General features: G+C 37.3%; 1 long non-coding RNA gene across 1 annotated transcript in view; it reads left to right on the top strand.

Annotated features, from left to right (window-relative positions):
* Window positions 1-15,702, top strand: part of LOC140104028 (uncharacterized) — a 36,938-nt gene extending 21,236 nt beyond the window's left edge. Inside the window, exons 2-3 of the long non-coding RNA XR_011850236.1 lie at window positions 13,918-14,081; window positions 15,517-15,702. This is a non-coding gene — a long non-coding RNA (uncharacterized lncRNA). The remainder of the gene's footprint in view (window positions 1-13,917; window positions 14,082-15,516) is intronic.
* Window positions 15,703-16,324: the final 622 nt, after the last annotated feature.

Genomic DNA, 16,324 nt, shown 5'->3' with positions numbered 1-16,324 from the left:
ATCGAAGTGAGTGCTGCCTGGATCCACCGACTTGAACGCTGCAAACCGTAACTGAACTCAGCATGTTAGAAGGGACTGTCAGAAAAGGACAAATATAATGGTGTCAACACTTTATAAATAAGGCGCAACAGGTGCTGCAAGGAAAAAATCCCCATCTGCCCCATAAAAAATGCCGCCCCCCCCCCCAAAGTACACATATTATTAAGATAAGGTGTAGCAGAAGATGAGTAAAAGTCATATACTGGTACCAGAATTTGAAAGAGAAGCCAGGGCTCTCTACCATTGAGGAAAGCAAAAGAGATGCTTAAAGACCAAAGATAAAAATTTAGAGGGAATACTGTGTCAGAAACCCTCGACCTTGAAGGAAATCTACCATCAAAATCCATAATGATAAACAAGGGACACTTACTCATAAATCCAGGCACCGTGACTGTGGTAATCTTTTTATATTTGTTATCCATGGCCTCCTTCCTTCTATAATCATATTTTACAATTATGCTAACTAGCCTGAAGGGCTCAAGGGGGTGTTACCAGATCCACTCCATGCTGCAGAGTAACAGGATGTTTTAGTGAGCAAGGCTTCCCCCTCCCACTGTTTGCTGAAACATCCTCTACTGTAGTGAGATTACATGAGGGCAGAGGGAGGGGTGAAGTATTGAGGGAGTAGAGGGGGAGGGCCAGACAGTCTGTGAAGCTGCAGCACGGAGGGGAAATGATAACACCACCAGAAGCCCGACAAGCATAATTTTAAAAGCTGATTATAGAAAGAAGAATATTACCACAGTCACTCTGCCTGGATCTATGACTAAGTGCCCTTGGTTACTTGATGTGTGATGGTAGATTTTCTTTAACCCAATTGAGCTGATTTGAGAGAAGTAAAAGCAACCAACGCCCCTGAGAAATGCAGAGAACTATTCCAAAAGACTACCACATGAAGCTCTGGAGAATACCAAGTACGCACAATGCATGCAAAGAAAAAAGGGCTACTTTGGAAGCTCTAAAATAAAACATATTCTGTTTTTTTTAGTCTACTCTTTAATTATTAATTAATTAAATTAAAACAAAAAAAGCAAAAGATGTGGTCAAACTGGTTGACTGGTAATTTATGGGTACTAGAAAGCCCATAAAACCCTGCAAAATATGTACCTTTACTCTGTTGTTCCTTCGCAATTGTAAATAGACATGTGTTACCATTGTCTTACACGTAGGTAAAGTAGTAGAGTCTTTCCCATCCTGGAATTGTGTAGGGACAATAGAGGGTGATAGCTTCCAGGTGTCCATTTGCTCATCAATTTCCAGGAGGAATAAGAGAGGATCAATACATTTCAAGGTTCTAAGAATAAGTGCTCTCCAATTGTTATTTTATTGCAAGTAATTATTAACATGGACAGGAGAACTGATCCTTTTTAAAGAAAGGTCTCAGGTTTTATACATATACAATAATTTTTCAATAAATCTTTTTGTCATATTTTTTAAAGGTTTTATAATTCAAAAAGCACAGGTAAAATATATTGCAGATCATACACATACAAGATAGAGAGGAAATAATGCTTTACATTATTTAGGGTCATAATGGAGGAATTGTTCCCCGGAGACTAGTTTACATAATGAGCAGGTTGTGTGTAGCACAGCTTTACATTTATTGAAATGGCCATTTCCCCTCTGAGTTCAGTGGAAATGTGCCCAAAGCTATTATTGCATATATCGACTCAATGGGATTTAAATGGACATGGCTGGAGTCCCCCTGTGGTTAGAAAAGACCAATCTGTGAATCAAAGTTCAAGCTCAGAGAAAGCTTGAAGGCAGAGATTAGATGCCTGGCCACTGTCTACCAGGAGAAAAATACAATCCTGAGAGAATTTCTCCTTCTCGGACCTGTGACAAAATATTTCTATTGATATACATTCTAATTGCATAAATTTTTCCAGAATGTTACAGTAAGCATTGCCCAGATGATGGATGGAAGATTATACACTGCTATTAACATTAAACCTAAAGTAGAATGGGCTGATTAGTAAGACTGGTGCTCTGTATGCAGACGGCACGCAACATGCCAGTATAACTAAGAGGTTCCGACCTCTAGTAATGCCACCTCAACATTTTTGCACCAGAAATTAAATCTATTTCAGGTCTGACCTGTTATAACAAAACAAAACAAAAAATCCCTTTAGGAAAAAGTCCAATATCTTTCACCAAATAGACCTACGTTCAAAACCGACATAACCATTACACAGCCAATTCACTAAACATATCAACTTTATTATAATATGATTAAAAACTGTTAATACACGTTTATAAGGATCAAGACATTATCCCTTTTGACTGATCAAAAAGGGATAGGAATAATAAAGTGATATCACTCTAAACAGCATAGAACAACCCTACAATAGAACAACTACTACAATAGATAATACAGGTAATTTGGTAAATTGGTATCAAGAGAAATCACATGAACTCATAGCTCTTAACCATTACGAATCCATTGGATCAGTCCAAGATTTCAGGCTTTGTCCCACTATCCCGCCCAAACCAGGGAAAGCAGCACAAGGGGGGATTGCAGAATGAGAGAGGCAGCTGGGAGGGTGCCAAAATGAGAGGGAAGCAAAGAAGGGAGGCACCATGGGGCACATTTTGCTAAGGGCTTTGTGTCAGTTTTCCAAAGGACTCTGCACATTCTTTAAGGTGTAAACTGCTTGCACGGGTATTTAAGAAGTGTCTGCACTACAAATGTGTCACACGCAACCCTTTTATGGCACGGCTGCGATAGGCACAATGCAACACAAATTAGGGGGCGTTCCGGTGCTCAGTTGAACCGTGCACCAGATTTAACATGCAAAACCTGTGGCACGCCCTATGTTAAAGGTGCACCACAAAAAAGTTGGTGAACTCTGTCAAGCCAGTGCAGGGAAGTGACAGCTTCATGACTTCTGGCACACGTTCTTAATGAACATATGACATTATTGCTCCCACAGGGGCTGTCTCAGACTAAATAACAAAGTGGCCTAATTGTGTATACTACATGTGGCTCTTGTTCTGTATACTTAAAAAGATTTGCCATTCAGAAGCTTGGTAAAGCTTAGTATGAAATCTTAGAGAAAGTAAGTTAAAACCTTTGCGTTGCAGCATTTTTTTCATCCATTTTTCACTCTCCACCTTCAAAAAATCTATATCTTTTGCATTTTTATGTGTACAGAGCTGTGTGAGGGCTTATTTTCTGTGTAACAAATTTAACTTCTCAGTCACATTATTTATTATTCCATGCTGTGCGCTAGGAAGCTGGAAAAAAATTCCAAATGTGGTGAGATTGGCGAAAAAATGCATTTGTGTAACTGTCTTGTGGACTCAGTTTTTACAATTTTCCCTGTACGCTCCAAATGTTACATCTGTTTTTTTCTTTGGTTCACTACGATAATAGTGATACCAAATTTATCGGTTTCATTGTGTTTTACTACATTTTCAAAAATTTTAATTTTTGATCACTTTTAATTAATTTTTTTATGTGATATAAAATGGTGTAAAAGTGGAGTTTCTGACATTTTGGCGCTATTTTCCTTTATGGGGATAATCGAAAGGAATAACCGCTTTTATATTTTGATTGGGTATTTTGGGACACGGACGATACCTAACATGTTTGTGATTTTAACTGTTTATTTAGCTTTAAATCAGTTCTAGGGAAATGGGGGGGGGGCGATTTGAATTTTTATTTTTTATTATTTTTTTTTTAAATTTTAACTATTTTTAAGACCATATAGGATTTTTTAATCCTAGATGGTCTAATCATTCCTACCATATACTGTGATACTACATTTTTACGTAGGATTCTCCAGAAGCCATAAAGAAACAGGTCTGACAAAGACCCGAGGCTGTAATGACAACTGATCAACACGCCCCGATGACTTCACGGATGTGACAGCCCCAACAAAGAGGATGGGGCCAACGCTCAAAGATGGCGGTGCCCACACGGGTCCGCTGGCGACGGTCAAGAGGATAACACTCTTGATCGGTGCTATCACCGATCGCAATTATTAGTGGTGGGTGTTTGCTGCAGTTTCAACAAACCCAACCTCTTTATGACGAGGTAACCCTCTCATGAAGAGGTTAACAGATATAGCAAACTTTGAGGGGATTTTTTACGTGTGGCCAATATGGACATTTTGACATCTGTTACAAGCTACTTCCAACTTAAGGATATCTGACTTACAGACGGACCTCTCTACCCACTGCTATCTGGATGCTGCACACTTTTGTCAGACCGTGAACCTTTTTTAGGGATAAAACGGTTTGCACAGGTATTTAAGTAGTGTGTATGCTGGGATTGTGATGTACGCGACTATTTTATAGTGCAGCTGCGCTAGCTTCCATGCAATGCAAATTCGGGGGCGTGCCGTCGGATGGTTTGACTGATTCGTACTGAGGACAGTATTTAACATTTAAATTGTGTTGCGTGCCCTATGTTTAAAATGCACCACAAAAAAGATGGTGAACTTTGTCTGACCTGAGCGGAGGAAGCAACACATTCATGATTTCAGGCGCACAATCTTAGTGAATCGCTGCACGGTGCATTATAGACGGACAATGCACTTTCAGTGAACTCCGGTGACCCTGTAAGTAAATGTGCCCCCAATGTGCACCCCATACCATGCCCAGGTGCCATTGGTGTCTATGGGGACCACAGGACAGCCTTAAATTGTGCAACCAGATCACGGTCCCCTTTACGTACAAGTGCATGAACCATGTGAACACTTCCAGAGATATCACCCTATGTGGTTTCACACATTGCTAACATGTTGTTTCCATAAATGCAGTGTAAATGCAATACATTGTAAATACTATTTAAGTTACAATGTGTTAACAAGCATAAAATCTAAACACAGCCTCACAGGAGTCGGGAGCCCTCAGCAGAGGGTGTGAGCTATCTAGTTTCATATATACTGGAAATTACATCTCAGCATTCATTGGGACTAGAAATAAAATTTTAAAATGTCCCTACATTGCAGTATGTTAATCTCCACATATATGCGGTGATGAAAGATCCTCTTTAATCAGGTTCCTTAATCAATTACCCTCATCTTATCAGTAGAATACAGGACAGAAAGCTGATTTACACAAACTACTTGATTAAGAAAGAAATGCAGGGGTAAAAGAAGGACACATCAGCATATTTATTTAAATAGAAAGTTTAATTTTTAGATATGGTTAAAGGGGTTTTCCGAAGAAGACAAGATTCTTAAATAAACTCAGGATAACAAAATAACACATTCTCTAATTCACTGTAATTAACAAAAATACAGCATTTCACAGGTATAATTCCAACCTATTTCTAGCAGTCCTGGTGTATACCATTTTGGTTATCCCTGGAATCTGACCGTAAATCTTCTTCTGACTAGAGTCGGGTAGGGCAGATTCTTCTCATGGATAGCTTCTCCTGTCTGCACGATGCAGTGTCTCTTTGCCTCTTGCCCCTCCCTCCTGCATTACAAGACAAACTCACACACCGACACTCATAGACACTGCCTGATGGCAAGCAGCATCGTGAGGAGACATACTCTACAAGCTACAGATAAAATAAGATCTTTATAGCAGTGGAATAAGTTATAGCAGGGCTGACTGTGTGTGTTTTAGCTAAGATATAGCAGAGCTGAGAGTATCATTGTATTTTACATCCATCTCATGGATCTCATCATTGATCATCTCTCATCTGCCTCATTTCTCCATGTGTCAGATACTAGTGAATGTTCAGAAGCTAAATAAGTGTAGATAAACCTGGACCCTGATAATCTTAGCACATTGTCAGCACACAGCATCTCATAACACAGATGAATCACAAAGTGTCTGCTTAGAGAGTCTCCGCCAACCTCTGGAATTTTACAACGACCAACACTAAGTGATAGGAACTAAAACAGCAATAAAACTGAGTAAAATTATAAAGCAAGGGGTTAAAATGATCTTTGTGTAAACATCACCGGTGGATTGAAATGTTCATAATGTTCTTTCAGGGAAACACTGTTTAATCATGATATTAGGAAATTAATAAAATCATATAATTTTACAATTATAAATAACATAATTTTATGATAATTTTAGCAATGATAGTCTATACACAATATACTGTAGAATAGAATGTCTCTGTGGGCCTATACTCCTGTGTGAGTTGTGAATAAGTGGCCCAAATAAAAGGTGTGTTGGCGCTATTATTCATAAAAGTATAGGAGCTTTTACAGTCATAGATAAAAAATACAAATATAACACAAGTAAATGCATTTACCAAAAAACCTAACTAAAAGGCAGAAAACCCTTCAAACATGACATAGCACTGCAGACTGACAAGATGTAAGATTTCTCTAATTCTTAAATCTCCATTCATTGCATGGTTAATTATACAATACTTACAGATGTCACTTGTATCTGTTTCTCAATTAAAAGTTTGGGAATACAGCACCGGGGCGTCATTTATCATGGATTTGGTGGATTCATGCTGAATTATGTATGTTTTTAGCAAATCTATCAGTTGCTCCACACTGTCAGTCTTGAGCCCATCAGGAAGGTACTGTATGTAACCGTTGTAAATTCCTCCAAATCTGCTGTCTTGTTCCCTTCTTTGGATTTTGTGATTAATGAATTTGTTATGCTGGCTGATGGTGGCCTGTCAAGTATGAATGTAAAAATAAATGGTAACTCGGAGAAACTACAAAAGCACGAAGAAACAAAGTCTCCCAAGGAGAGCACATTTAATGTGAAAACTTGACGGTTCTATTTTCATTGACGCTAAATGAATCTAGAATGACAATGTATCATTCACAGTCATATTTTACTGTATGACAATGACATATATAACCTAAGACAGGCAGGGATGAAAAGTCAGTGTACTTTATTAGCCCATGCATTGTAAAGCACCTTAGCAAGTGCTTAAGCCAGATAAAGCTGCCAACTTGCAGCTACTATGGCTAAAGCTATAACTCTTACTATTATCCTTTGGGCCACTGCGGAACAAAATCTACCATATTGCTGTCACTGTCACTTTACGCAGCAAGTCTCTAAAGCTCTGTTTGTTGTTTCATTCTCTTCTATGTCTCCCCTAGGAAATTCTTCATTTTAATATAAATTGAGAGCTTCATCTTGCAGTGGCAAAATAGGGTGAAAAAAAGAAACATGGATGTTTGTACCTCTATATATTACTAGAGGATGCATATCGATGTTTACATCAGAAGGAAAAAGTTCTAGATCTATATTCATTCTGCGTATGCAATGTCTAATGATCTTCAATACAATAAGCATTTAACATATAACCAAGGGTACATATATGTGGAGCCACTAACTGCAAACTTATACATCATTGCCTCAATTATAAGGACAGGATTTTTTCCTCTGTACTTGGTACTGTGACAATATACAGTGAGCTACATGTGATTTTTAAGTCAATTACATAGATAAAGGTTTACCGGCAGGTCGATTTTCATTGGGAATGTAATTCTATTATGGGATATGTTATATGAATATAGGGAGACATTTGTCAGTGCTTCTACACCAGAGGAGTGGACCGGCATATGGCGTTCCTGCTCTAGGTCAGACCTAGTGTACTTTTGACAGCCAGAGCAGCAAGGCCGGCATATACATTATGAGGTCTAAGCCTCGTGATGTATCTGCTGTGACACTGGGGGACAGAGCTTTATAATATTCTACCCCTATAAATCTACCCCATAATATATGTAATACGAGAAGTGCAAAACAGAATTAACAGCATTTCCCCATTGGGTGACATTTAAGGGAAGTATTCTGGTTAAAAAAATCTAGTTTGAAGGAGTTGTCCACTTTAAGCAAATAATCGATATTGTTTGTATACTGAAAAGTTCTACTATTTTCCAATATACTTTCTGTATCAATTCCTCACCATTTTCAAAATCTCTGTTTCCTGTCCTTCCAAAGAAAATTTTTATGATTGCTTCCAGTGGACAGAGTACTTCCACAGGAAATAAACATAGATGATTTCTATAGCAGGGCAGCAAGCAGAGATCTAGAAAACGATTAATTGATACATAAAGTTTATTGGAAAATTGTATAACCTTTCCTTACACAAACAATATCAATTATTTGCTGAAAGTGGACAACCCCTCTAATGGTTTTGAGACGTATTCCTTAGGATTCATTGTTCTTCATTTCTCTAGCAAACAAACTGAAATACTATTACAAAGTTTGAAAGAAAATTACTGTAGGTATCCAAAGCAATGATATTCATTTACTATTAGACCTCACAGTAAGTTATTTTCTCTATAGCTAGCATCATCACTTCTATGGGCTCATGTGGATTCCACATTCCCATATAACTAAACATCCTGTTGGCAGGAAACCTGGGATACAGATTTAATTTAGACTAATCTGTGAGCTTTAAAAAGTAAATAATTTTTTACTAACACCAAACCCCACGTTCAGGATTTCTTGTACTGCTAGTGAAGCAAGTGTTAAACTCTAATAAATAGACTTTTCAAAATAAATAGACTTGTCCTTCGGACCACTTGGTCAGGAGTCACAGAAACAGTTGATAGCAGTTGTTCTATGCTTCTCTCTGACTCCAATAGCAGTAAATCGGAAATGATGGAAAATAAAGGAATTACAGAAATAAGGTATCTTGTACTGCTCTCTGTACACTTCAGGAAGACAAAGACATGTCTGTATAAGGCTGCATTCACACAACTGTCGGGGGGGGCGTATGTTATGGCGCCATGCGCCACGCATCCCAATGGAGAGGGGAGGGATCACCACTCCTCCTCTCCATCGCGGCGAACATATGCCCGCTGGGCCGTATACGTTTGTGTGAATGTAACCTTAGTTTGAGATGGGGATAACCCTTTAGAAATTATTTTTCTACTAAAGACACAAACTCAGATCTCCGTTGCTGATATAAAAATTAAATGCATTGTAATGTGTATGCTTGATCATCTTTTGTTCGTTCATGACTCATGTGGTCATGTGGGCAAAGAGCAAAATAAAGCTTTGGGACTCTGTCCTAAAGACAATGACTAGTGACACCCCAAGCAATGACATATTCTTCACTTAACCTGTACATGGAGATAAATATGTTTTGACAAACATATCTTCAGTAAGACACAAGATACAAGCTGCATTGCAACTTTTTATCTTATAATTTACTTGTCCGTATATACAGAATATATTTGTGTGTGTGTATAAATAGTTCTTTTTTATGAGTGAAATGTGTTGTATACTTTAAAATAATGTATTTCTTTGTTTTAATAATAGAATGAACATTGCAGAAACTGGTTTCTGTAGTAAATCCAAATGAACAGTTGACATTTGACAGCTTTTTGTTTTGAGATAACATTTCTGCCGTATGACTCTAAAAACTTCAGCAGGAGAAAAATTACTGCCAGATAGGCAGCATAAAGACATTGCCCAGGGCACTATCTGCCAATAACTAATTCCTAGGGAAAACTGATTTGTGGTTTCTGATCACATGCACCAAGTGCGTCCATTATTGACTAAAAGTGCTTCATCTGGATGTAGATCTATCTTGGCTAACAAGAGAACACTGGAGGTCTTCATTCAGTCATTGAGCCTAGTCCCAAGACATCAGCGCAGCTGTCTCCCCTCTTACCAATCAACACATCAAAAGCTTCTTAATATGTTTCTATTTCAACAAAAATTGTTCGCTGTGATTCAAGCAAGTTTAAACAAACAGAATGAAATTAGAGATAAATGATATATCACAATACATTTTTAATAGTTTCATTTAATTTTTTTTTTAAATATTTTAATAAGTATTTTTTCTTTGTTTTACAATTTTTAATCAATTTTTTTCTTAAAATTGCTAATTATTTTATCAAATATTAATGATGCCAGTTGTATGTGGAGCTATTTTATATCTTTTATGTATAGTAGGAAAATGAAAATTAAATGACTTTAAAATTTAATGGGTTTTTTAAAGCTTGCTGACAGAGCTCAAATTTACCTTATGCTTTGTAAACCTTTGTTAAGTCATTGCAATATAACTGTATCCACAGTCATTATATATTTACATAGAATTACATCATAATTAGTGGTGTAACAACTAAAGTTCACTTTTTTAACAAAATCACGTATATATATATTTTTTTTCAATTAATAATTTGCTATTTAATTTAAACAGTGATTAAAAGGGTATTCCTCTCTTAAAGAAGACCTGTCAGGTCGATTTGGGACCCTAAACCACCTACAGCTACTTATAGACTTGTTGTTAAGGGGTTCAAAATCAACCTTACTTTTTTACATGCCATGAAAAAAAACTTTTATATTCAACCTGATGTGAGTCTGATGAGGCCGCGCCGGCGCCTTCTCTCATGATGCCCCGGCTTTACTGAGCATGCACGGTACCTGCGGCGCTTGCACAGTGAAGCCGGGGGGTAATACGCTGACTTTACTTGCTGCATTGCGCAGCCACTGAAGCGAGAAAGGGACAAGGCAAGTATACAGTTTAATTTTTTTTTTTACATAATGGGGCTCATTTACTAAGGGTCCGTGGATCGCACTATCATCGGTATATATGACTATTTCCGATGTGCAACACATTTAGAAGGGCTTTTTGTCGCTCGCGATCGGATTTTGCCGCATTGGCTTTCACGCAGCACAAATCGAGTGGCAGGCCGTCGGACCATCCGACGGATTTGGACAATGCGCAGGATTTAACATCTCAAATTGTGTAGCAAGACGTGCACTCACAGGAAAAGAAGGTGAACTCTGGTGGACCTCAGCGGGGAAGCGACACATGCAGGATCTAGGGCGCACGATCTTGGTGAATCGTGACGGACTTCATCCTCGTCGGACAGTCCGGGATGGGGATCACAACAGGAGCAGGTAAGTAAATGTGCCCCAATGGCCTAAAAATATAAAATGGCAATTTGGGACAATAAACCACCAGTCAGTAATTGCCTTTTGGTTGTTTAGTGTTCAAAATTGCCATGAAACGTTAACTTTAACTATTTATGATATAGCCACAGCATATGTCATAAATAGATTTAAAAAAAAAATTGTGGCTCCCGCTTTAGGGACCTATCTCACCTATCTCAGGAATGGAGGTCCGCTGACTTCTTTCACGCAGCCAGGATGATTGGAGAGATAGAGAGATAGTCACATGCGCAGCTCAATGTCTTTATTAGTGTCTTTATTGTTTATTTTACAATTGCCCTGACCTCTGCCTTAAGTACCATTAAAGATTGAATCCACTATCCCTGGCCTCGTCTTGTTTTGTGTCCATGCTCTCTGCCTATTCCTTTGCAGTGCCATGGATCAGAGGAGCATTGAACTTTGGACATTTGTGGACATTTTAATATCCCCCCCCACACAAAGTCAGCATGTGTTACTTTATTTTACAACAAGGGTTAACTTTCATTGATCTATAGTGTTTTGGTATATAAATTCTGTTTATTAGTACTGTATCTGTATGAGAAAGGTTAATGAACACTGAGAGGCATTTCTGACTTGAAAAAATTGTTTTGCAGAAGAAAAACACTTCTTTACCCGAAAAATATGTAGCCTGAACGTTAGAATGACAGGTGCTGTCTGGAAAGTTGCATACCACTTTAGAACATTTCTAGAATATTAAGGGGACCCAATGTAAGTGCTTTGTCATTATTAGTGCTGAAAGATTGTATATAAAAAGAAAAGGTCCCAAGTGTCTTGCTGAGAAACCGGGTGATTTTCTGCTGTTAGGTTAAGATCACTGTAAATGTGTTAAAAAGTAAATATAAGGAAATCACGTGAATGTCAAATCATCTTAGGGACACAATTGGTGTTACTCTATCTATCCATCTTTCTATCTACCACGGTAAGATTTTTCAAAGAAAATTTGTAGTTGTAAAACATTTTTTTTCTGTTCCTAGCTGAAGAACATTGGTTAATATCATTGTGACTAGATTTCACAGTATCTATGGTATAGGAAACACCTACAGATGTTTAATTCAACAATTCCTATTGCTTTCAGAACCTTTTGAAAGAACCACAGTTAAAGGCAACTGCTCATTGACGACATGTGTGACATGACCTGCGTAAACAAGTTGCTTTAGCAGATCATCCAACACTGTTAAGGCTGACTGCACTCAATTTTGGAGACGATCTACACCCTATTTTCAGATTTGTACCTCTATAATTTATCACAACAATACCTCGAGCATACAGATCAGTGGGGAAAATGAAAGCAATTTACAGTATCAAGATGAAAGAACTTGAACTGTCCTAGAAAACCTTGTATTTAAATCATTTCCACAACTTGAAGGAATGTTGACAATATTCTGGAATTAATTTTTCTGACATTCCAGTTTAGGTCAGACAGAGGTAAATCCACATTACCTCCCCCTGCCATATCTGGAGTTGTTTATCAATATGTTAAAAAGGAAATTGATTTCACCTCTCCCTTTCTACACCGACAATAAAAACCTTATGTAAGACCCTGAGTGATAACAATGATGGCAATCAGTTTTAACATCAGTTGCCATTTATCTTTCCTTTTAACATATTTGTAGAGGCCATTTGTATGAGTAATACCAGTGCATATGTAAAACATTTTATATCAAATAAAACGTCAAAAAGAGCACATGCAAAGTAATTGATGCTTGTTTCTGTTCATCTGGATCAGTCAGAATGATGCCATTAAAATTGTATTTATTTATATTACTCTGAGCATTAGGTCAGTCAAAAAAACTATACAACTACTAGAGCTGTACAAGCAGTGCAGGTACATGACTGATGACTAGAACTTAGCTCTCCTGAAGTGGTAAAGACTATGATCTTATTGGTTGTTTCTAACAGTATTATCTATTTGTATTGACATATATAGTACATGTTACAGTACTTTATCTTGTGCTTGTGATATGTTATATGAAAATTACCCATTTTCTAGATTCTAAATTATTTGCTTTTCAGACAGATATTTTTACCCCCCAACTTATTTACAAGCTAACATTTTTTATATCTCTGCTTTCAGGTTTTCAGCATTTTTAACATGTTCTCTTATTTTAATACAATGTTAGACAGCTGAAAAATCAATCCGCGATTTTCTGTGATTTTGTAATAGCAGTTTTGAATATAATGAGATTTGTAATATATTATATTAGAAACCCCCTGTATAACACCCCATTTTCAAAAGTGCACCCCTCAAACTATTAAAAACCTCAAAAAAACTATATAAAACTATAAATATATAAGCAAAAAAACCTGAAATTAATAAATAAATTCTTTATTTATATAGCGCACACAGATTACGCAGCACTGCACAAGCATATCAAATTGGTCCCTGTCCCCATGGGGCTCACAATCTAAACAACCTAACAGTATGTTTTGAAGTGTGGGAGGAAACCGGAGTACCCGGAGGAAACCCACGCAAACACGGAGAGAACATACAAACTCTTTGCAGATGTTGACCTGGGTGGGATTCGAACCCAGGACCCCAGTGCTGCAAGGCAGAAGTGCTACTCACTCAGCCACCGTGCCGCCCTAAATTATTTGTTATATGACCATTATATAAGCTCTTATACTTTTGTGTCACCCCTTTCCTTCTCATATGACTGTTTGTACTCTTAATGTAATATTATATTTGTATATGTCCCCTATGATTTGTAAAGCGCTGCAGAATTTGATTGTACAATATAAATAAAGATTTTTATTATTATTATGCAATTTCTCCTTATTACGGGAACACATGTGGACATTACTTGCTGTATGGGCGCACAGCAGGGCCCAGAAGGTAAGGAGTGCCATGCAGCAGCCAGTTTTGTCCAAAAGGATTTGTGTTTTTTCGTATTTTCAATACCGCACTTTGTTAGCTAAAAAGTATTTCTTTTTCCTTTAAAGTCGCCATGTGAGGTCTTATTTTTTGCAGGATAAGATGCATTTTTCAGTGTTACTGTTTTGAGGTGCCTTAAACTTTTTTTGTAGAGCTAAAGACTATATCAGCTGTAAATTAAGGCAAACTGTGGATCCCTGTCCTGTGAGTTGCCCTGTGCAGTGGATTCCTGAGAAAAGTGACTGACCTTCTGATCAAGAATTGCATTCTATACAGACTATATTCTGTGCATTCACAGCGCTTTGTTATTCATCTTGTAAGTAACTCCTAATATAGTTGTCTCTTGTTCGGTAATCATCAAATTAATTTTCTCATCTTGTCAGTTCCCATAAATAAATCAGATCCAGAGAAGAAAAACAGCGGATGTATAGAAAATATCAATTTATTAATTCATAAACAAGACAATAAAAACATTTAAAAACCCAATGAAGGGAATGACAAACATAAAGGACTCTCCTCAATAAGGTATTCCCTGAGGAAGCCTGCCAGACGGGCGATACGCGTGGGGCATCCGTGGGCTCTCCCCCTCATACATTATACTAGGTAATATGACGCATTTACTTTCTGTTTTATTCACTTGAAACTACTCCCTTATGTTCTCTTGGCTGCTATTACTCTGCACACAGCACTTTATTTGTGCACTATCATCTTTGTGTTTTATATTACATTGTTGTAGTGAAACTGTCTGTGATTGAATCCACGATGCACTTTAATTGTATATAATCTTTTCTTAAGCATCATTTGGACCCCATTATTAGGATGATGTGTATATATATATCTAATTGACAGCCTTGTTCATTTTTTCTATTTTTGTTTTGTCATTTACGTGAGGAATACCTTATTGAGGAGAGTCCTTTATGTTTGCCATTCCCTTCATTGGGTTTTTAAATGTTTTTATTGTCTTGTTTATGAATTAATAAATTGATATTTTCTACACATCCGCTGTTTTTCTTCTCTGCATCTGATTAGTATATTTTGGATGTGACACCTACTCGCTTACCCTCCCCTCTTTGTTTTCTTGTTCCCATAAATAAATGCCACAGTGAGGCACCAATAAGGTCTGAACCCCCACCCCAAAACCTTAGCAGAGCAAACAGTAGGCACACCACACAGAGAAGAAAGCAGGGGTAGTACTTAGATCAGTAGCTGCATTTAGTCTTCTCAATAAGTGATATGTAAAAGCAAATCAACCACACACTCCATTGTTTACATGTTATTCTCTAAAAGCCCCCCACCCAAATCCCTTACAGTGAGGTCTTATCACAAAGCAGTTAAAATAATAATAATAACAGTGTGAATACCACTGTGTGAATGTACCCTTATAATGACGTTCCAGAAGATGATAACATGACTTTCATGCCTTTAAATAAAAAAAATCTTAATTACCAGGATTGGTAAATGCACCATAGATTATGATATGAAAATAGAGTCACAAGAAATTCTTGATTGAATTCACGGTTTAGGTGGTTTTGCTGATGTATGTGATTGCATGACTACAGCATATGAGTGAATGTAGATTTTTTTGTTCAACGATAAATGTCAGTATTTGTTCCTGGAAAAATAAGACATTCACAGAAAATAAGATCTGGTGCATTTTTAGGAGCAAAAATTAATATAAGATATATATATATAATATATATTATATATATTTTTAGGAGCAAAATTAATATATATATATGTCTTATTTTCAGGGAAACAAAGGAGGAGTAGAGAGACATCACTGTGCCATACTCTCTTGTTCTGTTATCTGAGTGAGTGATACAATAAACTATTTTAAGCATAAATAAGTTGAGTTCAGTATCCATAGCTGCTGGATACAACTTGTCCACTTCCCTTTAACTATTAACCTCTTGAACTTGATATGACCACTGCCTGACTGCCTGAAATAAAACTTAGACATGAGTCACAGTTTACTTTCAACTACTCTTTATTAATGGATAACTCATTGGGGTTCCTGGAATTATGGTGGAATGTTTGGAAGTTTATGTTTGAACATTGTTGGTTGTATAACCTGTTAGCCGTCTAATTTCCTATTGCTTTTTAAGTTGAATTGTGACCATATGGACATTTAATGGCTTGCAAAAGATATTAGTAAATATTTCCTCCTGTGTAAAATATCCAACTCTGTGTTATACATAGAAATGCAACATAAGGGAATTGAAAAGGAATCTGTCGTGAGAAAATTAATATTAGGAGTTTCTTAAACCATATTTTTTAGAATTTTTGTGTCAGATACCTGTCCAGTGAACACTTCCACCACAACCAGACTTGGTACAATCTGTCAGACTGGGTAAGTGGTGGCAAACTAAATGTGCAATGTTCCTGTGGGTTATGGGCCTCTCTACAGTAGATAAACAATCCTGATAAGGGTGAACCTGATATCAGGAACTTTACTAACGGACCCTGGAAGACCCTGCAAATGGATAGGGAGACGTTCTTTTATCTGGAAGCTGCTGGATGGTGGAGCGTTGGGGTAGGAAGATGCCAGACATAGCTGAG

The sequence above is a fragment of the Engystomops pustulosus genome, chromosome 1, assembly GCF_040894005.1.
Source record: "Engystomops pustulosus chromosome 1, aEngPut4.maternal, whole genome shotgun sequence".
In the NCBI taxonomy this organism is placed as follows: Eukaryota; Metazoa; Chordata; class Amphibia; order Anura; family Leptodactylidae; genus Engystomops; species Engystomops pustulosus.
The sequence above is the reverse complement of the archived record's forward strand: the minus strand, read 5'-3'. Positions and strand labels throughout refer to the sequence as shown.